This window comes from Prionailurus bengalensis, chromosome E1 (genome assembly GCF_016509475.1).
Source record: "Prionailurus bengalensis isolate Pbe53 chromosome E1, Fcat_Pben_1.1_paternal_pri, whole genome shotgun sequence".
Taxonomy (NCBI): domain Eukaryota; kingdom Metazoa; phylum Chordata; class Mammalia; order Carnivora; family Felidae; genus Prionailurus; species Prionailurus bengalensis.
In genome coordinates, this window is record NC_057347.1 from 14,000,134 (window position 1) to 14,023,594 (window position 23,461).

Consider the following 23,461-nt stretch of genomic DNA (forward strand, 5'->3'; position numbering starts at 1 on the left):
CAAGGGTCACTCCAGAGAATCAGGAGCGGACGAGGCCGAGGAGTGGGTAGCCTGCGGCACACTCCCCTCACACCCGGGGTCCCCTGGTCCCCACCTCACCGATTACCAAGCCTCCCCAGCTGTGGCCACCACTGAAGCCACTTCCGCTCTAGGGTTTTCTGGGGCTGAGTGGAAAAGAAGGAGGAAAGCTGTCCTTCCATAATATTAGCAACACTGCTTAGCAACATCTTTCCAAGCAAGAACCGGCAGACGCTCCAAAAACCTATTCTGTTTGAATCCACAAAGAACAGAGTGGTTTCTTATACATGTATTATTTATATACTATTTTATATACCCAGTCACGCCTTCTGTCTCTGGCTTCCTTGGGAAATGACGTATAACACCTAACTGAGACTTCCAGACAACTATAGCTTTGAGTAGCAAAACTTGTTGTTTGCTGGTTTGCTTTTATTGTAATAACCTTGACCGGAAATTTCTCTAAAAGTCTTAAGACTTTTGTCCTTTTTAAAAACAGGTTTAATATAACCTTTTCTTGGTGACTCAGAGCCATTATTATCAATAGTAACCACTGTATTGTGCTAAAACCCAGTTTTGAACAGCCCACTAAGGTGAGGGCTCATCTGTCCCTATAATTAATGACCCCAAACAGCTGTGGCACAAAGATACCACAGTGCAGGAATAAAAACTCAAAGTCCTCGTAGTCAGAAAAATCTACACCTTTTATTATCTGTGTGGCTGTGGGCCAGAAATTTAACCTGAGCCTCAGTTCTGTCATCTGTGAAATGGGAATAACAACAGTGCCACCCTCTTAGGGTTCCTGCAAGAATTAAAGAGCATACATAGTTCACACAAAGACCTGTATGAAAATGTTCATAGTAGCTTTATTCAAAATGGACAGTCCGGGGGCGCCTGGGTGGCTCAGTCGGTTAAGCGTCCGACTTCAGCCAGGTCACGATCTCGCAGTCCGTGAGTTCGAGCCCCGCGTCGGGCTCTGGGCTGATGGCTCAGAGCCTGGAGCCTGCTTCGGATTCTGTGTCTCCCTCTCTCTCTGCCCCTCCCCCGTTCATGCTCTGTTTCTCTCTGTCTCAAAAATAAATACACGTTTAAAAAAATTTTTTTTAAAAACAAAAAACAAAAACAAAATGGACAGTCCGGGGTGCCTGGCTGGCTCAATCTGAAGAGCATGCGACTCTTGATCTCTGGGTTGTGAGTTCGAGCCCTACCTTGGGTGTAGAGATTACTTAGAAGTAAATACATAAACTTCAGGGTGCCTGGGTGACTCAATCGGTTGAGCATCTGACTTCCACTCAGGTCATGATCTCACAGTTCGTGGGTTCCAGCCCCATGTCAGGCTGGCGGCACAGAGGCTGCTTCAGATTCTCTGTCTCCCTCTCTCTCTACCTGCCTCCCTCCCTTTCTCTCTCTCTCTCTCTCTCTCTCTCTCTCATTCTCTCTCTCAAAAATAAATAAACACTGGTGTGCCTGGGTGGCTCAGTCAGTTAAGCGTCCGACTCTTGGTTTCAGCTCAAGTCATGATCTCACGGTTTCGTGAGTCTGAGTCCCGAGTTCGGCTCTGTGCTGGCAGCACAGAGCCTGCTTGGGATTCTCTCTCTCTCCCTCTCTCGCTGCCCCTCCCCAACTTGTGTTGTCTCTGTCTCTCTCAAAATAAATGAATAAACTTTTAAAAGTTGTTTTTAGGGGCACCTGGGTGGCTCAGTCGGTTGAGCGTCTGACTTCGGCTCAGGTCATGATCTCACGGTCCATGGGTCCGAGCCCCGTGTCAGGCTCTGTGCTGACAGCATTGAGCCTGGAGCCTGCTTCAAATTCTGTGTCTCCCTCTCTCTCTGCACCTCCCCCGCTCATGCTCTGTCTCTCTCTCTCCTTCAAAAAATAAATTTTTAAAAAAAGCATTAAAAGTTTTTTTTTAAACATAAAGACATAAACTTCAAAACGGACAGTCCATCTACAAACTGAAATATTCACACCATGGAATACCACTTAGTAATAAAAAGGAACAGAATACCAATACATACAACAACATGGATGAATTTCTAAAACATTATGCTGAGTTAAAAAAGCTAGATACCAAAAAAAATGTATGATTCCATTTATATGAAGCTCTAAAACAATCTAAGGTGCCAAATTTAGGACAGTAGTTGCCTCTGGGGGTAAGAGATTTTCTGGAGACAGAAATGTTCTATATCAGGATAGGGTGGTGGAATCCATTTGTCCAAAATGTATAATTGAAATTTGTGCATTTCAACATGTGTAAATTTTACCCCCCAAAAACCTGAAATTAATAGTAACAGCAATAGGGGCGCCTGGGTGGCTCAGTCGGTTAAGGGTCTGACTCCATTTCAGCTCAGGTCATGATCTCATGGTTTGGGGGGTTGAGCCCCGTGTTGGGCTCTGCGCTGGCAGCATGGATGGAGTCTGCTTGGGATTATCTGTCTCCCTCTGTCTTTGCTTTTCCCCCTGTGTCCACGAGCACGCACATGCTCTCACTCTCTCTCAAAAATAAATATTAAAAAAAATAGTAACGGCAATAATAATAGAGTGGTAAAATACAGAGAGAACAGCAAAAATATAGAGAGGTCTCAATGACCAAGAAGAGGGCAAAATGTTGATAACTGCTGGGGGTACTATTCTATTTACTTTGTATGTGCTTGACATTGTCCGTAACAAAATAGTAAAAGAAAATGTTCATAGTGGGCAGGAAATAAAGATTAATTGATTATCTCTGGGAGTATGATGGGTTTTTTTTTAATGTTTATTTATTGAGTGCGGGGGGGGGGGCGGGAGAGAGAGGGAGAGAGAGAATCTCAAGCAGGCTCCACATCACTAGCACACAGCCCGAGGCGGAGTTCAAGCTCATGAACCATGAGGTCATGACCTGAGCCAAATCAAGAGTCGGACACTTAACCAACTGAGCCACTCAAGCGCCCCAGTATGATGGTTTTTATTATTGTCTTTGTATTTTTCTATTTACAAATTTATAAGGACTACGCATTAATTTTATTTTTTTTATTTTTTCTTTTTTTGAGAGAGAGAGTACATGTGAGTGTGGGAAGGGCAGAGAGAGAGTGGGACAGAGGATCCAAAGCTGGCTTGGTGCTGACAACAGACAGCCACATGTGGGGCTTGAACTCACAAACCGTGAGATCATGACCTGAGCTCAAGTCAGATGCTTAACCAACAGGGCCACCTAGGTGCCCCAATTTTTTATTTTATTTTCAAGAGAGAAAGAGAGCTTGTAAGTGGGGGAGAGAGGCAGGGGAGAGAGAGACAGAGACAGAGAGAAAGGGAGAATCAATCTTAAGCAGGTTCCATGCTCAGTACCGAGCCCGACATGGGGCTCAATCCCACACCTCTGGGATCATGACCTGAGCCAAAACCGAAAGTCTGATGCTCAACCAACAGAGCTACCCCGGTGCCCTGCACTGTACTGCTTTGAGTCCTCACTTGGAGACTGTTCACAGGGAAAACAAATAACTAAGCTTGACAAAAATTAGGATGAGTGTGAGTGTGAGAAGTAAGGGAGATGATTCATTCTGAGAAATAGCAAATAAAAGCTGTGCTGTCTAATTAACAATAGGTTTACAACCTATTGGAAATAGGTACAAATCACCCCCCGACACACACACAATGGAGTCCCAAACCCTTAGACACTTCCTTTCTGGTTCTTCTTCCCCTTTCCGCTTCAAGGACATATTTTTGCAGGCTTATTTTTGCGGCTTTGCAATGAGCATGCACCAAAGAACAAAGGAAGGAGGGACTGAAAGTCTCTGCATCACCTCAGGAAATGTACCTTTGTTCCAATCAGACTACTTTTTGCCTGACGTGGGCATAGTACTCAGTCAATGAAGAACCGGGGGAGGGATTTGCATGCTGGGAGATAAACTGTCTGCTGTAACTGCCCTGAGTGTGCCTGTCCATCAGATATCCGCTTCTGCAAGAATGTTGATTAAAGCCTCACTTCACTGTGCTCCAAGTCTCTGCGCCCCTCCTTTGATTGGTCCATGGGCTTATTTCTAACAGTGAGCACCTGAGGAGTGTTCTTTCTGACCCTTACTTTAATTTTTTTTTTAATGTTTACTTATTTTTGAGAGAGAGGGGGAGAGAGACAGAGAACGAACAGGGGAGAGGAGGAGAGAGAGGGAGACACAGAATCCAAAGCAGGCTCTGGGCTCTGAGCTGTCAGCACAGAGCCCAACACAGAGCTCCAACTCATGACTGTGAGATCAAGACCGGAGCTGAAGTCAGACACTTAACCGACTGAGCCACCCAGGCGCCCCATTTTTTTTTTAATTTTTTTTTTAATGTTTTGACACTTACTCTAGAACCTCTCTTTGGCTCCCTTTTTGCTTCTGACTTGCACTCATTTGCCAGATGCAAGAGTCTTTAAGAAGACCGAGGCACTGCTATGTACAAGCAGGCAACTGTTTAACTGATACACACACAGACACCCTCGGTTCATGCTAGAATTTAGGTGCCCACGCAGTCTGCATTCCCTGCACGCTCCACCAGGGTGTGTGTGTGTGTGTGCACGTGTGCGTGTACAGGGATGACATCCCAAGCACAGTGTGCAAGCTGGTACCAGACCAGGCAGGGGCACCAACTTCACCTCTGGGTCAACAATAGGAGGATCCCTGTGCAGACTGCAGACAGCTCACGCGCCCGGTCAACCAGAAAATTCATAGGTTATGGCCCCGTCTACATGATTCCTGATAAATCTTCATTTTTTGTTTCTGTTGTCTGAACTAATCTCTTGCTTCTCTGGGATGGATACTCCTTTCTAGAGGAAATTGCCCCCATTGGTGGGTGTAATCAAAGCTTTTCTGCTCAGCTGAAAGGCGGCTCCCTCACAATGGACCCAGGACTGGAACTCACTGACGTGTGAACAGCTCTTTCCCACTCTGACATTAAGTCCTCTTAGCCTCAAAGACAAACATGAAGCTGATCTTCCTTGTTGAAACAGATTCCCTGAGCTTCGCCCCCACTCCCCACTGGGGCCCAGCCCTGAGGGTCCCGCTGAGCAGCTGTGTCTGCACTTGGCACACTTTCTACCAGGCCAGCTTTCTGGGGCCCTTCCACTCTTTCCGTTGGGAAAGTCCTTCCAGCTGTCTAGCCTGTGTTACTCCTGTTGTCATCTAAGCTCTTTTGATACTCAACACCCCTTCACCCTTAGGGAGAACCTCACTTAGTTCCCACCCTCTTCACCCTCACCCCCCCAAGTCCCAGAGCAGCTTTCAAAACAGGGCACTGGCCGTGTTCCTTTTACCCGAGGCTCTAAATTCTTTGCTTCCATCCATTCCCCCCCCCCCACCGCCCCAGCCCCCTTCACTCAGTCAGTCACAAGGCAGGATCAGAGGCTGCATGGGTCACAAATGATGGGTTGCAGCTAATAACTGAAGGACCAAGGTTTCCCAATTATTCCCTTCTTCTTAATAGATTAGAGCACTTTCAAGGTTATGGGGACCCGAGCTCAAGAGCCAGCTTTGTGTGAACACCATCCGTCAAGCCTGTCATGGCAGGGAACATGTAGGGAAGCATGTCCTAGGACAGTCTTCAGGCAAAGCCATCAGCGACCTTCGTGTGGCCCCAGGTCAGATACGAGAATGACTCCCTTCATGACGCTGGGAGAACAGGGGTCTGGAGCAGAAACACTTGCAACCCACTCGGCCCCCGCAAGGCAGGGAGATGCACCACAGTAGGTGCAGGCAGGACAATTAATTGAGAGTGTAATGTAACCAAAGGATCCAATGGGGAAATTAACAGAGCTGCTTTCTCAGCTGCTGATCTGCCCCAAAAGAATGCCCCTCCCCAGAGAGGCCGTCCTTGAGCACTCACCTAGAGCACATCCCTCGGTTACTGTGATTCTGGCTGGGTTTTGTTTTTTTTCTAAATTGATTTGTCTGTTTACTTGTGTTTTGGTCTTTTCGCCCCAGCGGCATGTAAACCCTGGAGAGGCAGACACTGTGTATGTCTCAGACATTGCCACCATTTCCCCTCACCCCACCCTGCACCCAGATTGGCATCTGACACACTCTAACGCTCAGGAAACATTATTGGAACAGAGGAAGGAGGGGAGGAAGGGGAAAAGAAGGGGGTTAAGAAGGAAGTAAGGAAGGGTACCCCACCAGGAGGATCCTGCATCCTGGAGTCTGAGCTTCCTTGGCCCCAGAAGACCTTTATTTAGGCTTTTGACTTGACAAAGCTGGTTTGGCTATAGGGGAAGGCAGAGCCCTGAGGTCCCAGGGATGGAAACCCACCCTTCCCCCCCTCACAAACTCAGATGAGGTGCAAAAACTCAGGAGGGGTGGCTAAAAGGATGTCTCCTTAGGGCCCTGCCCCAACTTAGCACTGCCTTGTGAGTCTAGCAACTGCAAGGCAGTGGCTCCAACTCCAAGGTCTCTTTCACAGCACCTGAAAGCCACCCCAGCTTTTAGACAACCTAGGGAGGGGAGGGCTCCAAAAATACTGTATTTCCTGCCAACCCCAGAGGGATTTTTTTTTAAGTATTTTTAGAAAAATAAGCGTGTAACTTCTTTCACACCCAAGCGTGGGAAGTCAAATCCCTACCTGTTACCCAAACGTGGGCCCCAAATTCAGACTGAGTTTGTTCAGTGTTGGCCCTGACCAGCTGCCGACCTAGACAGGTCCCTCCCCCAACTGTGAAAACGGGAAGGATACGAATACCACCACCACCCCACCCGGTTGTGGAGTGAATGTTCACAGCAGGGCCTTCCTGACCTCAGGCTGGGGAGAGGTTTGACAGTCACACCTGTTCAGAGCCCAACTGTACAGGGTGCTGCCACAGGCCCCCCGCCCCTCCCCCAAGTCTCTGGGGGCTTTAAGAAATGTGGTGGGGGCAGGAGGGCCAGGAGAGAAGGGAGACGGGAAAGGTCGCGCCCCAAGGAGTCACCGTGCCCATGCCCTGGGGAAGCTGTAGCTCTTCCGGGCTGGGGCTGGGACTTCTCAGAAGTCACATCTGTCACTGCCCATGAATATACACCTGCTTCCAGTTCTGTCTTAAGGAGACTTTGGGAACAGATGAGGAGGTCTGTGTATCTTACCAGACCATACTCTCAATATCTTCCTACCTCCAGAGTTTCTCTAACATCATTCAAGGATGGCTCTTCTGATTTTGGAAACGTTCATATACCTCTCATTACTTTTATCTACTTAATACTTTTCTTGCAACCAACTTACTTTTTAAATTAGTATTTGTAAAAGACTTTATGCTAACACCATAATTGGATATAACTGTTTCCCAGAAGCAGAAGTAACTATAAAGGACATATAATACCCTACTCCTTAGGTGTGAGCTGTGCATAGTGACTTCCTTCCAAAAAGTACACTGTGGATGGGGGCGGGGAGGGTAAAGAGTGACTTTACAGAGGAGAACCTTGACAAATACTACTTCTGCCAGATGATCATGGCCAGCATCAACAGTGATAAGTAATGCTAACTGACGACACAAACAAATAGAAAGGTATTCCATGCTCAAGGATTGGAGAACAAAAATTGTTAAAATGTCCCAACGACTCAAAGCAATCTACAGATTTTAATGCAATCCCTATCAAAAATACTAACAGCAAGGGTGCCTGGGTGACTCAGTGGGTTAAGCGTCCGACTTCAGATCATGATCTCACCCTTGGTGAGTTCGAGCCCCACGTAGGGACCTGTGCTGACAGCTCAGAGCCTGGAGCCTGCTTCAGATTCTCCCTCTCTCTCTCTCTGCCCCTCCCCCACTCATGCTTGCTCGCTCTCTCTCTCTCTCAAAAAGTAAAAACATTAAAAAAACTCGAGATCGTGACCTGAGCCGAAGTCAGATGCTTCATGAACTGTGCCACCCAGACACCCCCCAAAATCTTTTTAAATACCAATAGCATTTTTCATAGAACTAGAAAAAGGAATCCTAAAATTTCTATGGAACCACAAACGACCCCAAATAGCCAAAGCAATCTTGAAAAAGAAGAGCAAAACCGGAAGTATCACAATCCCAGATTTCAAGATATACTACAAAGCAGTAGTCATCAAAACAGTACGGCACTGGCACAAAAATAAACACAGATCAATGGAACAGAGAGCCCAAAAATAAGCCCATGATTATATGGTCAATTAATCTTCGATAAAGGAGGCAAGAATATGCAATGGCAAAAGACAGTCTCTTCAACAAATGGTGTTGGGAAACTAGACAGCAACATGCAAAAGAATGAAACTGGACTCTTACACCATACACAAAAATACATTCAAAATGGATTAAAGACCTAAATGTGGGACAAGAAACTATAACAATCCTAGAAGAAAACACAGGCAATAATTTCTCTGACATAGGCCACAGCAACACTTTTCTAGATCTATCTCCTAAGGCAAGTGAAACAAAAGCAAAAATAAACTATTGGGACCATGTCAAAATTAAAAGCTTCTACACAGCAGGGCGCCTGGGTGGCTCAGTCAGTTAAGCATCCGACTTCAGCTCAGGTCATGATCTCATGGCTCGTGGGCTGGAGCCCCATGTCAGGCTCTGTGCTGACAGCTCAGAGCCTGGAGCCTGCTTCGGATTCTGTGTCTCCCTCGTTCTTTGCCCCTCCCCTGCTCACGCTCTGTCTCTCTCTCTCTCTCTCTCTCTCTCTCTCAAAAATAAAATAAACATTAAAGAAAAATTTTTTAAAAAGCTTCTACACAGCAAAGAAAGCCATCAACAAAATAAAAAGATAACCTATGGAAAGGGAAAAGGTATTACAAATGACATACTCAATTAGGGGTTAGTATCCAAAACATTTAAAGAACTTATACAACTCAACACCATAAAGACAAATAATCCAATTAGGAAATAGGCAGAAGACATGAACAGACATTTCTCCAAAGAAGACATCCAGATAGCCAATAGACACACAAAAAGATGCTCAACATCAACCATCATCAGGGAAATGAAAATCAAAACCACAATGAGATACCACCTCACACCTGTCAGAACAGAACAGCTAAAACCAAAAAACACAAGAAACCACAAGTGTTGGTGAGGATGTGGAGAAAAAGGAATCCTCATGCACTATTGGTGGGACTCCAAACTGGTGCAGCCACTGTGGAAAAAGAGTATGGAGGTTCCTCAAAAAATTCAAAATAGGGGCGCCTGGGTGGCTCAGTCGGTTAAGCGTCCGACTTCAGCTCAGGTCACGATCTCACGTTCCGTGAGTTCGAGCCCCGCATCGGGCTCTGGGCTGATGGCTCAGAGCCTGGAGCCTGCTTCCGGTTCTGTGTCTCCCTCTCTCTCTGCCCCTCCCCCATTCATGCTCTGTCTCTCTCTGTCTCAGAATAAATAAACGTTAAAAAAAAAAATTTTTTTTTTAATTCAAAATAGAATTATCATACGATCCAGTAATTCTACTACTGGGTATTTACCCAAATAGTATGAAAACACTAATTCAAAGGGATATATGCACCCCTGTGTTTACTGCAGCATTACCTACAACAGCCAAGATATGGAAGCTACCTAAGTGTCCACAGAGAGATGAATGGATAAAAAAGATGTGGTAGATACAATGGAATAACATTCAGCCATAAAAAAGAATGAAACCTTGCCATTTGCAACAACACGGGTCGATCTAGAGGATAAAATGCTAAGTGAAATAAATCAGAGAAAGACAAATCCATATGATTTCACTCATAAATGGAATTTAAGAAACAAAACAAATGAGAAAAAGAGACAGAGAGAGAAACCAAGAAACAGACTCCTAATTATACAGAACAAATTGGTTACCAGAGGGGAGGTGGGCAAGGAGATGAGTGAAGTAGATAAAGGGGATTAAGAGTACACTTATCATGATGAGCACTGAGTAACATATAGAACTGTTGAATCACTATATTGTATACCTGAAACTAATATAACACTGTATGTTGATTATACCGGAATTAAAATTTTTAAAAAAGAAAAACAGTGATAAATCACGTTGACAGCATGTGTCTTTGATATGACGTGATGAAAATGGCAGTCTACCTCCCCAAAACTTGTAACCACAGTTTAATCGTGAGAAAAACATCCAGCAAATCCCAATTTTTTTTCCTAGGGACACCCTAGAATCTACCCAACTTGTATTCCTGAAAACTCTCAAAAATCAAGCAAAGTCTGAGAAACTACTATAACCAAGAGGAACCTAAGGAGACATGACGACTAAATGTAATATAGTATCTGGAAGGGATGCTAGAACAGGAAAAAGGACATTAGGGAAAACTAAGATAAATCTGAATAACCTATGGACTTTAGTTAATAATAATATATAGGGGCACCTGAGTGGCTCAGTGGGTTGAGGTCCGAATCTTGATTTCAGCTCAGGTCATGATCCCAGGGTCGTGGGAGGGAGTCCCACTTCAGACTCCACACTGAGCAAAGAGTCTGCTTAAGATTCTCTCTCTCACTCTCTCTCTCTCTCTCTCTCTCTCTCTCTCTCTCTCTCTGCCCCTCCCCTCAACACACTGTCTCTTTATCGCTCTCAAATTTTAAATTAATAATATATCAATATTGGTTCATTAATTATAACAAATGTACCACACTAACCCAAGATATTAATAATAGGGGAAATGGTGTTACGGGGTAAATGAGAACTCTCAATTTTCTGGTAAATCGGAAACTGTCCCAAAGTCTATTTTTAAAAAAGTAAATACGATGGTTTTTGGCTTTCAGCGCAGAGGTGGCGAAGGTGCAAGTGTCTCTGGTTGTCCTGAATCCAGGTTCATGCAACACCAGCCGCCTCCACTTTGCCTCCTAAGTTCGACCCCAATGGGATCAAAGCCGTATACCTGTAACGCACCGGTGGGAAGTCGGTGCCATGTCCATCTGCCGTGGCCCCCAAAATCAGCCTCCTGGATCTGTCTCCAAAAAGGGTTGGTGATGACATCACCAAGGCAACCAATGATTGGAAGGGTCTGAGAAGTGCAGTGAAATGATTCAGAACAGACAGGCCCAGACTGAAGTGATACGTTCTGCCTCTGCCCTGATGATCAAAGCCCTCAAGGATCCGCCAAGAGACAGAAAGAAGCAGAAAAACATTAAGCACAGTGGGAATATCACTTTTGATGAGGCTGTCAACATCGCCCAACAGACGTGGCATCAATCTTCAGCCAGAGAACGCTATGGAACCATTAGGGCGAGCCTGGGGACTGCCCAATCTGTGGGCTGTAATGTTGATGGCCGCCACCCTCATGACATCATAGATGACATCAACAGCGGTGCAGTGGAATGCCCCGCTAGTTAAGAACCACAAAAGGAGGAGCGCCTGGGCGGTTCAGTCCGTTAAACATCCGACTCTTGATTTCGGCTCAGGTCATAATCTCACGGTTCAGGAGTTCAGGCCCTGTGGCGGGCTCCGTGCTGACGGCTCGGAACCTGCTTGAAATTTTCTCTCCCTCTTTCTCTGCCCATCTCCCACTTGCTCGCTCTAGCTCGCTCTCTCTCTCTCAAAATAAACAAACATTAAAAAAAAAAAAAAAGAACTACAAAGGAAAATATTTCAACAAAGGCACCTGGGCGGCTCAGTCAGTTGAGCATCTGACTTCGGCTCAGGTCATAATCTCGTGGTTCTTGGGTTGAACCCCACGTCGGGCTCACTGCTGTCAGCATGGAGCCTGCCTCTGATCCTCTGTCCCCTGTCTCTCTGCCCCTCCCCCGCTCGTGACCTCGCTCTCTCTCTCCCTTTCAAAAAAAAAAATTTTTTTTTAATTAAAAAAATTTCAGCACGTAGCTTAGATTATCTCCTTGAGGTTGTAAGGAACACTGAAAGAGAACTGAAAAGAGAACGGCTTTCTCTCTGGTGACCAGTGTCAGGCAATCTGTATCCTTGTACCACCCAATGTCACCCTTCCCAGTTCCAATTTTGGAACAGCTGCGCCATTCCACGTATGTCCACCTTCCTCCTTATTTCATCTGGAACTCGGAGAATGAGCAAAGGGCTTGGATGGTCCCCTCGTGGGACAGCGCCATGGTCCTCTGTGGAGAAAATCACCCCACCCATCCCGAGGGGCCCATGGCCTGGTGCTGGCCACCATCTCAGCTGTCCAGGAAAGTTTTGACGGCAGGCGTTGCCCACTCCAAGCAGGAGAACCACCTCAGAGGGTAATGAACACCATTCCCTTGGGTGCAGGCGTTTTCACACCTGTTATTCCCCTGGATACCCGCAGCTCTACACGGAAAGGATATTAATATCCTCCCCATTTGCTAGATGGGTAAACTAAGACCAGAGAGGTTACTACTTCTGTCCAGAATTACATGGCTACTGAGAAGCAGAGCTGGGACCCAGCCACAAATGGATACTGACCCACCCCCTATAGACGCTGACTCCCACAAAATCCAAAATGAAGAGTACTGGAGAGCCCAGGAGATGAGATGACAGGGCAGAGGCTCCCCATGCCTATCACCAGCCTTCTGCCTGCTCAGTACCCAGGCCCTTCTTCTGGTTGACAGACGTTGATTTTCCCTTGGGAAACACTTTGACACCACAGTTGCTTTTTGTGATTCAGGTGGGATTATCTCTCTCAATTTACCCATCCCAAACTCTGAGGTGGGTATGTGGGCCAGGCCTGACCAATCCACGGATTCCACTCCCTAGGCCACAGTGATTGCTTCAGGCATGGACACGTAAACCTAGTTGGTTCAGAATGAACACCTGATTTTTTTTGCTGGCTCCATAGGAAGAAGAAGCTTACCAACCCCTGGGGTTTCCAAAGTCGGTGGCTGTCTTATGAGAGGAAAGTTGCCTAGGAATGAAGTGAATGTAGAGGAAACCAGAGCCAAGAGATGGGAACAAGCAGATTGTCTATTTTCTGACCCACCTGGATACAGCCATTCCTGAAGCCAAGTTTTCGTAAAGGTATCCATTACAAGATGGTTTTCTTATGTGCTTTTCCTTTTTGTGTGGTTTTTTTTTTCTTAAGCCAATCTGAGTTAGATTTTTGAAATTCATAACCTAGTTAATTAACGTAGATCTGTACTCAACAGGTAAGGAAACACATGAGGGGGAAAAGTAAGAAGGCCACATCACTCCCTCACCCCAGGGGAGTATCCGCAAGGTGGGCCATGGAGAAGCCTTCCCAGGAGGAACCCCTGGAGCTGCTTCTCCAACACAGACACACCTGGATGCACCAACCCACCCAATCAGTGACAGTCTTGGGGACAGTCTGTGCAGAGTCCTCTTGACCCTACCAAGGGGAAAGCAGATGGGCACAATTCTGACCCTGCAGATAAAACAGAAATATCTCCCTTCCCTCTGCTGTCAGCATGCAGTTCACTCGTGTCATCTTTTTTCAATAAAATCAAGGACTATTCAAGGAAAATGTAAAAAGGAAAAAAATAGGGGAGTGGGGGACATTCAGACAAATCTAAAATGTGGGACATTCTATAAAACAACTTTGCCAAGTCTGCTGTTCTATATTTAAAGAGACTAAAAAGATGTCACAACGAAGTGCAGTAAGTGACCATTAACAATAAGTCAATGATAGGGGTGCCTGGGTGGCTCAGTCAGTGGAGCGTCCAATTCTGCATTTCAGCTCAGGTCATGCTCCCAAGGTCATGGGATCGAGCCCCATGTTGGGCTCTGCATTGAACACACAGCTTGCTTGAGATTCCCTCTCTCTCTCTCTCTCTCTCTCTCTCTGCCCCTCTCTTCCATCTGTGCTGTCTCTCTAAGAATAAAAAAATAAGAAAAAGAAGTGGTCAATAATATAACCTAATATGCAGTCCATATTCAAACTCAGAACTGGGAACATTTAGATATGGACTATATATTAAGTTAATATTAATTTGTTTACATGTGATGATAGTATTGTGCTTATGTCAGAGAATGGTATTATTTCAGGGAGTTTTTAGGTGAGTACTTAGATGTAAGGTGTCATGACGTCTGCAACTTGTCTCTGCCTCTCACCCTCATTACGCAGAGAAAGAGAGAAAGGCAACAACTGTCAAATGTAAATAACTGGAGAACTGGGGTGAATACAGGTGTTCACTGTACTATTCTTCTGATCTTTGCGTAGACTGGTAATCTTCTAAACAAAATGTTGAAAAAAAAACCCACATCACCCTTGCCTATCCCTGCCCTCAAATCTGCACACACAGGGGCGCCTGGGTGGCTCAGTGGGTTGAGCGTCTGATTTTTTTTTAATTCTTTTTTTTGACATTTATTTATTTTTGAGACAGAGAGAGACAAAGCATGAACAGGGGAGGGTCAGAGAGAGGGAGGGAGACACAGAATCTGAAACAGGCTCCAGGCTCTGAGCTGTCAGCACAGAGCCTGACGCGGGGCTCGAACTCACGGACCGTGAGATCATGACCTGAGCCGAAGTCGGCCGCTTAACCAACTGAGCCACCCAGGCACCCCAGAGTGTCCGATATTTGATTTGGGCTCAGGTCATGATCTCACATTTGGTGGGATCGAGCCCCGCGTCGGGCTCTGCACTGGCAGGGTGGAGCCTGCTTGGGATCCTCAATCTCTCTCTCTCTCTCTCAATAAAAAATAAGCTTAAAAAAATCTTCACATACATATGTGTGCATGTGCAGCAACCACGTGTATACACACATGCATGCATGCATTCTACAACACAGCAGACTGGTGTGCAAAGAGCACTGGGCCAGAGTCAGCAGAACCAGCTTCCGGACCAGATCTGTCCTCTCATTATCTGTAGGTCCCTTCCCTAGTCTGTTTTCTCAGGGGTAAGATGAGGACTGAAGCTTCTACATACACCCACAAGATGCTGCAGGAGCATTTGGATGGATGGGACAGTATAGTGAAGGGGTTAAGAACTGAAGACAGGGCCAAGATGAGAAGGTCCTTCTTCTAAGGCAGAGATGACAGGAACTGTCTCCTAGGTCACCCTCTTTCTCCCCAGTTGCACGATTCTAGGCCTCTCAGGGGACCCAGTGCTTAGAACGTGACCTTAAGATAGGCAGACAACACCCCCGGACTAGCCCAATGAGAACTGGCCTCCCAGCTTAATCAGCAAAGGAAATGCATCCGGGCTCCGAGCTATGGCTTCAGCTTCCCCGAAGAACCCACAGGGCAGGACTGGTGCCTTCTAACTGTGAAGGAATGAAAAGCGAAGGCCAGCGCCCGTGAACTTGGCTGGGAGGTCACTGCATTCAGGTTCACATCAACTTGCTAGCCATCTCTCGTCACTAAAGCTTTCTGGATTCCTGGGGCTTCTGAACAGAGAGAGGTGGAGGACGTTCTCAGCAAAAGACCTTCCTGCAAAGATCTCAGGCAGGTGCAGGAACTGCAGAAGGCAACAGTCCGCTGACTGAGACAGGACTGTGCTGCTCTGCGCGGCAGGTATGGAGGGCAACCAACATCTGGAGAGACACTGGAGGGTGAGCCAGAGACATGCAGTCATAACAAAGAGGATGCCTAACCCAACAAACTGGCGACAAGTAAAACCTACCAATGGTGGGTGTAGAAGCTGGCAGCAATCTAGCAGTATGCTTAAAATAAGTCACCTGCCCTACCCCCAGCAGTATCACCGCTAAGATTTGGTCAGGTCTAGAGAAACATTCCCAGGTGTGTCCAGAGACAAGTACAAGAATGTTCACTGGAGCACTTTCTGTAAGAGTAAAAAAAAAATAGTAGAAACATTTCTCTCATTTAGAGACGAAACAGGTAAGTAGGATGTGATATAGTCACAAACTAGCTACTATCCAACGAAATACAAGAAAGAGCTAAGTCTATATGTACGAACATCTATGGTTACTTAAGATGCACATAGGGGCACCTGGGTGGCTCAGTCGGTTGAGCGTCCGACTTCGGCTCAGGTCATGACCTCACAGTTCATGAGTTGAGCCCCGCATTGAGCTCTGTGCTGACAGCTGGGAGCCTGGAGCCTGCTTCAAATTCTGTGTCTCCCTCGCTCTCTGCCCCTCCTCCACTCACACTTTCTCTCTCTCTCGCTCTAAAAAATAAATAAAAAATTTTTTTAAAAGATGCACATAAAAATATTTAATATGTAAAAAAACATGTACCAGATTCTGAAAAGTGGCTACTCTGGGGAAGAGAGGAAGGGAGTGGCATTGCTGGCAACAGGAGATTTTACGTTTAATTTATCTGGGGTTGTTTTTGATTTTGTTTTTATTATTTTCAAGAGAGAGAGCATGTGGTTGCATATGAGCAGGAGAGGGGCAGAGAGGTGAGACAGGATCCGGACAGCAGAGTAATGGTCTGGGCTTTTCTTTAATGTGTTCTTATATTACTTGTGTAATATAAAATTAAGCTTCTAAAAAGAATCACCAATTTCTAAAAGTAAATCCACACAGTGAAATACCACACAGTTATAAGAAAAGGAGGAGGAGGAGGAGGAGGAGGAGGAGGAGGAGGAGGGATAAGAAGCTTTCGATGGAAGGCTATGGAAAGACCTGCAAGATATATGCTGCAGTGAGAAAAGCAAGACGCAGGAACACCTGGGTGGCTCAGATGCTTAAGTGTCTGACTCTTGTTTTCAGCTCAGGTCACAATCTTACGGTTCATGAGATGGAGCCCCGCATCGGGCTCCATGCTAACAGCGCACTTGGGATTCTCTCTCTCTCTCTCTCTCTCTCTCTCTCTCTCTCTCTCTGCCCCTCCCCTATTTGTGGGTACTCTCTCTCTCAAAATAAATCAATAAACTTTAAAAAAGAAAAAAAAAGCAAGAATGTAAACCAGTGTTGTGTCAGATACTACTTTTTATGTACAAAATAGGGGTACAAAGAATATACGTTCATATTATATAGAAAATATAAACAGAAGCGTGGGAAAGAACCTCAAGTGGATTCAGGAAGGAGGCGACTAGGTGCACCTGGAGTAAGAGCAAAATTCTCACCATATATATTCTTGTGTCAATTTGGTTTTTAAACCAAATACATGTAAATACATCTCCCATTCGAAAGATATTTACGACTAACTACGTAGCACCAGCCAGGATAACCACGATACTCTAAACAGCATCGTGGAAACACTCAGCAACAGTCATAAAAACAGAGGTCCAGACCCTTTGGGTCAGTTATTCCATCCTTGGGAATATATATCCTAAGGAAATAAGTTCTGCACATGCAAGAAACTACATGCACCAAAATGGTTGTGCCATGGGCATTTCTGGGGACAGAGAATTTGAAGCAACCTAAATGCTCACTAATAGGCGATCAGTTCTTGTATTGATGCCCTGGAGACCAGGCTGCTGGGCAGTCCATGGGCTGCCTCCCTCGGGACGCTCCTCCACACCTGTCCCAAACATGGGTCTCAGGACAATGACAATTGAGGGCTGGTGACCAGCCTTCCGGTGACCAGGATGGCTGACAGCACAGGTGAAAGCACTGACACTCAGGGTTCCCAGGGGGAGCCCCACACCCTGTGTGCCTAAGTCACTGGCCTCGTGAGAGCTGCAGGTCCCCCCAAATCCCAATTCAACGAGTCTGAGGCAAAGGCGACGAATCCGATTTTTAACAAGTATCCCAGGGGTCCGCTTTGATAACCACTGGCCTATGTCAATGCAAACCTGGAAAAAATTTCTGTTAGGGAGAGAAGATTAACTACAGGAGCCTTCTGCTTCACTTTTCTGTGTTTTCTTTCAGTTCTTTTATTTTTTTTTATTATTTTTTTAAGTAGGCTCCACGCCCAACGTGGGGCTTGAACTCACGAGCCTGAGATTAAGAGTCGCATGCTCTACCGACTGAGCCACCCAGGCGCTCCTTCCCATGTTTTCTTTAACGTTATGTCATGTTACCTTTCCAGTAAATACACAGACCTGCACGCATGGATAATGATTTTTGTATATAAGCACAAGATGGGAAGGTGAGGTTTTCTGGAAGCAAATGTCTCAGTCCTATTTTCCAGACAGACCAGAAAGCTCTATATATTATACTAATGACACATTACCGATTTATTGCTGTTATTATATTAACCTCAATTATTCACTAATATACTATAAGTATACACACATTATTAGTAATAAATGTTATTATAACAAGCAATTTCACTGAATTTGCTATGCGTACTGTCGGAGGCACTTTACACTTGTTGACTCAAATAACCCTCAGGACCACCTTTATGGTATTATTCCCATTTTACAGATGTAGAAGCTGAGAGACAGAAAGGTTAAGCAATGTGCCCAGGGTCTCGACCTAAGGCACAGAGCTGGACTTCCCACTGGGCAGGAGGCTTTAAGAAACCAAGCTCTTCGGCACTGTGCTCACCCAACAGCCTTAATCCTGACAGATGGCAGCCAGGAGGGCAACACCAGGTTGGGGACCGTTCAGTCTCCATGGAGAAATCACTCAAAGGGCATGTCCTAAATGTGAGGTGGGGTAGATGCTTTATCTCTGTCGACTAAAATGACCTTTTCCTAACAGTCTATATTGAGCTCTTTTTCTGTTTCATGCCAACTGTTCTGCTGTCCAGTTCTCCCTTCTTAGCCCACGTTCCCACTGTCAGGGATGACGTAAGGTTGCTGCTCAAAGGAGGTGATACAGGTGCACTGGGCAAAGTACCGGGAGGTGGGCCCAAGGGGTCCTGGAGTAAAGTGTCCCCAGAAATATTCTCTGTTGATGGGGGTCACTACCCAAGCTCTGGCCTTTCCTTTCATGGAGAACTGAAGCCCCAAGAACAGGGGTAGGCACAGAGATAAAAGACAGTGCCTTTCTGACCCTAATTCACCACTCCCTCTATCTGAGCTACATCAGGAAAGCAAGTAATCAATCTCTCAGACAGGAACCAGCTTCACCAGGGAGCAATGGGACAGGGGAGGAGAAGAGACTGGGAGAGAGCAAAACAGAGAAGCCAAGAGAGATGGGAAAGACACAGATACCAAGAAACAGGGACGGAACAATCCCCAACAGAGGAGATGAGCAAAGAAACACTGAAAAGAGCACAGCAGAGGGAGCACAGCAGTCAGGAAATGGTCACCTGCTCTTCTGGCCCTGGCCAGGGCTCCCTCTCACATGGACCTCATCTCCCCAGACAGCAAAAGCACACATCCCCGGTTATAAACCTGAGGTCAAGGCACCTGTTCCCCATCTGCCTGGCCTGCCACCCAGAGAGCAGGCAGCCTGTGCCAACAGCACCATCTGCTGGCACAGGGGAGAACTGTGTGTTTCCAATTTGCCACCGCCCAGACAAGCCGGCAAGTCTCATCCCACTCCTGACCCTCCTTCAGCATCTTTGCACCTGCCAAGCCTGTCCGTCCTCAACACACGCGTTCTGTTCCCACTGCCTGGGATGTTCTTCCCCCAGATATCCCCGTGGCTGGCTCCTTCTCTTCCTTTGGGTCTCCACTTAAATGTCACTTCTATGGAAGGGCTATTCCTGACTACTCACCTAAAGTAGCCCCCTGTCATGCCCTCTAATCACCTCACTACCGTGTTTCCTTCCCAGGACTGGGAATTATCTGAAACTACCTGGGTTCTTGTCTTCCTCCCTCACTAGAAAGTACCACGAGGCCTGTCTGGATCTTAACAGTCCACTTTTGCATGACCTGTACTCAGAACAGGCCTTGGCAACAAGCATTTTTGAATGAATGGTTGAATATTCACTCAGCTGAGCTACGCTGAGCTCAAGAACCCAGCTTCAAACTCCACAGGGATGACCCACAAGCTCCTCCCCATTCAAGCCCACAGTCATTATCTTCCCCTGCAAACTGGGTTTCCCTCCTGCACGCCCAGTGCAGTGACCCTTCTCTGCAAATTCTCTAGGCGTGAAACCCCCATTTCTATGGGGCTCTCCTGTCACACTGCTCACATGGACCACACACCTCATCTGAAGATCCCCTACACATGGCCATGGCCGGGCCCCTCCCCTCCAGCCCCAGCCCCCACCCCCACCTCCAGGTTCCTCAGGAACAAGGTTCCTCACCTCCCAGATCCCTTCCCAGGACTGCCAAAGCTGCCTTCCCAGGGGCTCTCTCTGCCACTCACCCAGGCACTCACCACCTCCTCAGCACCATACTGGAGACCCTCCCTGAGCATACCCCACTCCTGCCCCAGTACCTGACTCACTGTTTCTCAAACAGCTCCATATACTCGCCCACCCCGGGCTCTTTGCCTTGTTGTGCCCTCAGTCGGAAACACCCCCTATCATCCCCCTCCTGGGGGATTCCTTTACAGCTTTCAAATGTTGCCTCCTTTAGGAAGCCTTCCTTGATTCCACAAGGAAGAATTCACTGCTCCTCCCACATCTTTACTGGCATTGCCTCACACTTTGCAGTTGGCTATTAAATGTCTCTCTCCTCCCATACATGTGAGCTCCTTGGGCACAGGGACCAGGATCACCTAACCACTCTCAGTGTCTTCAGTAATGGCTATGGACATGAGTACTAAAGGCTGCGCTAGCACTTTCCATGTGAATTCATTCAGTCCTCGAATATCCTTATGAGGTAGGGACTCTCATTATCTTCACTTTCCAGATGGGAAAACAGAAGCTCAGAGAGGATTTGGGGGTTTATCCAAGGAACCTCATTAGGGAGGGACAGAACCAGGATCCCCATCACCCAAATCAATGCCTGGCACAAAGCAGGTCCCCAATGAATATTCATGAGCTGAACAAACACCTCTCTCTCTCCTGCATCAGACCTCAGTGCTGTTTACAGCCCTAAGGCATGAACACCCCGCATTCCTGCTTTCTCTGTGCCAATTCTGACCTAGTTACATGAGGCAAGTTTCTCCTCTTCTCCCCTCCTTCTTCCCCCTCCTGTGAGCCAAAGGACCCTGCCATGTCAGGTGAGGGAAAGACTACTGACAAGTCTACGTTTAAAGGGCATGTAGGTGAAATTAGACATTGTACATGGGGTGCGTGGGTGGCTCAGTCAGTTAAGTGTCTGACTTCAGCTCAGGTCATGATCTCAGGGTCCATGAGTTTGAACCCTGCATCGGGCTCTGTGTTGACAGCTCAGAGCCTGGAGCCTGCTAGCATTCTGTCTCTCTCTCTGCCCCTCCCCTGCTTGCGTGCACGCACGTTCTCTCCCTCTCTCTCAAAAGTAAACAAACATTAAAAAGTTAAAAAATAATAAAAAAGAAACTAGACACTGTACAGAGGCATGCCTCAAAGCTTCCAGGTGTACCTTTCAGAATCGCCACAGGCATCTACACCTACCTCCTCTTCCTCTTCCGTAGCTGACCCTCCTTACGTCTGCACTGTATACAGAATTTGCAATGCACTATTTCCCATTTCAATTGTGTGGTTTCCCCACTCTGTCTAATCAATAATTGTTCTAGTATTGTTTTGTACTCTTTCCAACTGCCTTATTTATTACACAGCCACTCAGGGACATGGCTGCCTCTTCTGACCTTGACTCAATGGGTATGTGAGCTGTGAGTTCTGGACAGCTAACCCAAGGGGAAGCGTGTGGTGCACAGCCAGCCCACATTATTCTCTATGCTCAAGACCCACCACAGCAGGTACAATAGCACTGCTCAGGACTTGCAGTTGACTAAGATCAGACTGTGAAGCATCAAGAAAAAGATAAAGGCAAACACGGGTTTTTGACTGGATTAGCATCCCAACAGCTTTTCTTTCTCAGACACTTACAAATTCCTGAACCCACATCATTCGGGAGGCAGGACCTGCTGTCGTCTCTGACAAAGCCTGGGTCCCAGTTCACTCCAAGGACTCTCCCAGAGCAGGAGACCAAAACGCGAAAGGCAGAGCTGTCTTAGAACAGACAGAGCCCTCTTATACCCATGAGCCCAGAAATTAACTTGGTCAGAAGGGAAAGAGGAAGTACATCCAAGCCCCTGGCTGATGCGGCTTCCACAACAGTACCTCGAAGTCCGGGTTCAAGCGTGAACAGAGAAAGTGCCAGGGGCCAGGTATCAGGAAGCCAGCCCTACCCCCATCCTCCATCCCCACAACATCCAAATACTCTGGAACCAGGCATAACCACCCCTGTCTACTGCACACTCTAGAACCTGTGTCTGATACTCCTGGAAGGCAGCAACCATCATTCCCTCCCAGTATGAACTCCCTCCATTACTCCATGTGCCCTCGGTGGGACCAGCAGCATCGATGTGCGTCTGTGTGAGTGCAGAGCACAGTTCCGTCCTTCCATGCCTGAACCTGTGTCTGAGCATGACACTGGGTCTGCCTTCGGGCCTGCGCTCAGAACTAAGCACGATCAAGAGAAGAGGATGACAAAGCCTACGGAGGCAGACAACCCTGGTTGAATCCCGCTCCAACCTGTGCCACCTATATGACTGGGGCAGGTCACTTTACCACCCTGAGCCTTGGCTTCTTCCATTTTAAAAAGGAAAGAAGGGGAAGAACCACTTCATGGGACGGTTGTGAGGACGAAATGAGGAAGGAAGCCAGTGCTCTGGAACCGGTAGCTATTTTTATTGCTGTTATAATGAAATGTGGCATCATACATGCTGTGCTTTTCAGGGATTGTGTTTCTGAGAGTAGATGGGACTGTGTGTATGACTCCATGCGAGGTCCTGTCTAAATGCATGTACCTGTGTGTGCATGTCTGAGTGTGAATGCAGGAGCCCATGACTTATTGCAGTGGACTTAATGAACTGGACATCAACTGCTTCTCTCTGCTCCTGTCCCCGGGCCCAAGGAGACAGGAGCTGTGTGCCAACTCCCTCCTGCCAAAGAAAACTGCTCCTGGCCACCCCCTTGGCGCCACCTAGTGGCACTGGATTTGTGAAGCTCAGATACCTGGCCTGGGAGTCCAGGAACATATCTGCAGCAGGTGACAAGTCACAGACTATACAACCTCTGGGCTTGTTCAACCCTTGGAAAATCTCCAATGGAAGTCTAGCCTTCTGTCTCAACCAGAGCTGCCTAACAGAACTTTCTGTAACGATGGAAATGTTCCGTACCTGTGCTATCCAGTACAGCAGCCAATAGCCACATGTGCTTATTGAGCACTGGAAATGTGGCTAGTGCAAATACGGAACTGAATTTTTAATTGTACTTATTTTAATTATTTTTTTTATTTTTTTAACTTTTATTTATTCTTGAGAGACAGAGACAGATCATGGATGGGGGAGAGGCAGAGCAAGAGAGGGAGACACAGAACCCAAAGCAGGCTCCAGGCTCTGAGCTGTCGGCACAGAGCCCCACGTGGGGCCCGAACCACAAACCTTGAGATTATGACCTGAGCCAAGGTCGGACGCTCAACCGACTGAGCCACCCAGGTGCCTCTTAATTAATTTAACTTTAAACTGCCACACACAGGACAACACTAGTCTGAAGGACTGTCTGAGCCCTGGTATCCAGCTATGCCCAAACCAGACAGACCAACTCCCTGGGCCTCCCAGCCACAAGAACCAAGGCAGTCCTTTTCACAAAGGTGGTTTGACTCTGGCCATGTCCAAAGAGTCCTAACCAATCAGATGATGACCAACCGACCAATCGGATCTTCTCTCCTAGGGCATATGAATACATGAGGCACTCAAAGAAGGCAGCAGGAAGCAAGGACACCTGCTACTGAAAGACAAGAGGAACCAGGCCCC

At 46.9% G+C, this 23,461-nt stretch overlaps 1 protein-coding gene and 1 pseudogene across 4 annotated transcripts in view; one reads left to right on the forward strand and one right to left on the reverse strand.

Moving 5' to 3' along the window:
* The window catches only part of RAP1GAP2 (RAP1 GTPase activating protein 2), a 212,747-nt gene that overhangs the window by 145,247 nt on the left and 44,039 nt on the right, over window positions 1–23,461 (reverse strand). The window lies entirely within an intron of this gene.
* LOC122486003 lies at window positions 7,367–11,349 on the forward strand (annotated as a pseudogene).